This window comes from Ascaphus truei, chromosome 19, assembly GCF_040206685.1.
Source record: "Ascaphus truei isolate aAscTru1 chromosome 19, aAscTru1.hap1, whole genome shotgun sequence".
In the NCBI taxonomy this organism is placed as follows: Eukaryota; Metazoa; Chordata; class Amphibia; order Anura; family Ascaphidae; genus Ascaphus; species Ascaphus truei.
Window position 1 is genome coordinate 32,911,313 of NC_134501.1, and position 1,517 is coordinate 32,912,829.

The following is a 1,517-nucleotide window of genomic DNA, read 5'->3' on the forward strand; positions in this document are numbered from 1 at the left end:
CTACCCATTATGCTTTGCACACTGCAAAGCATGATGGGGTGTGGATGGGCCTAGCTCAGAGCTTAGCACTGTGACTGCTGTCCAGCACCTCCCTTCCCTTCACCCCGGTACATTAGAGTAAGGAGTGGCAGCTGTCCCGGCCCGGATACATCTTCCCAAAACCACAATGTTTTGACAACTTTATCGAGACACCGGGACAGGCAGGCTAAAATCGGAGCTGTGCGGGCCAATCCGGGATGTTTGGTAGTGTTATGTATTATAAACATTGCAGATTAAAGATGGCCTCCTTCTGAGAAGATAATACAGATCTGCATAATAACATTAATTTAAATTGCATATATAACTTTCTTTGTCACTTTTACTCACTATAACTTTTTTAATGTCTGGTTAAACTCACGGATCAGCTTCACGATGCATAGCCAGCAATCAAAAGGTTGAAACAACTATATGTGAGGAGGGTTACTGGCTCTGCATTTCTTTAAACCAGGCTGTGCTGATAAGCTGTGATTAAGAGAAGCGCAAAATACATAACAACAAAAAATAGTAATCAGTCTTCTCTATACAGCTACAGATGATACTATACTGCAAGTTCCCATATGGTCTAGCGGTTAGGATTCCTGGTTTTCACCCAGGCGGCCCGGGTTCGACTCCCGGTATGGGAAATGTTCCTCTTTTTAATCTTATCTGGCACATTCGACTTGCCCACTTTCAGTTTTGCAACTTCATATGAGCTTTCTCCTCTGTAAATAAACTTGGGACAAATTCCATTCTATTCCCTAACTGTGGTCCTTCCCATTTTCCTTTGGGTGTTTTATGTGTAGCAAAGCTTGTAACTTTGTTGCTACATCAAAGAAAATACTATTCTTTTGCTATTACAAATAAAAAATGGTGCCCAAAATGAATTAATTGTTGTCATACTCCTTTGGTGAATCTAATAGAATGTAGCTGTTAATGGCAAATGACATAAGAGTTGTATATTTTCTCAATACAGTTATTGCCTATTCATGATACTTTTCCAAGAGGTTTGAAATTCGGCATCCAACAGGAGAGGAGGTGATAGGCTAAAGATGTTGTCTAGACAAAAAAGAGTGAATGGGCCATAAGGTGATCTATGTCATACCACATAACTAAATTAAACCTTGTAGGTTTTGATTATTTTTTACATATATAATATATACATCATTGAGCTATTAAGAGCTTGACATTTTAAAGACATAGAGTGGATGGCAACCAATAGGAGAGGTGGTGATAGGCTAAAGATGATGTCTAAACAAGAGTGTGAATGCACCATTGTAAGGAAGCTGGGCTCTCACAACCCCTCCTTAACTTTTCCAGAGACCGTCTCTTCTACTCCTTCTCCCTCCCAGCGGTATCCCCGCTGCAGGAGTGTTCCGTGTCAGCCAACGCTGACACACACGGCTGCCATAAATGCCGGGACGCGCGCGGGACGGCCTTACACTGCGTGCGTTCCCGGCTATAATTTATTCACTCCACTAGCACTTTGGCCGCTCCCTCGG

The 1,517-nt window shown here is 42.2% G+C and overlaps 1 non-coding gene across 1 annotated transcript; it reads left to right on the forward strand.

Moving 5' to 3' along the window:
- Window positions 1-590: 590 nt before the first annotated feature.
- Window positions 591-662, forward strand: TRNAE-UUC (transfer RNA glutamic acid (anticodon UUC)). The gene has a single exon. It is a non-coding gene; the product is annotated as a tRNA-Glu (tRNA).
- Window positions 663-1,517: the final 855 nt, after the last annotated feature.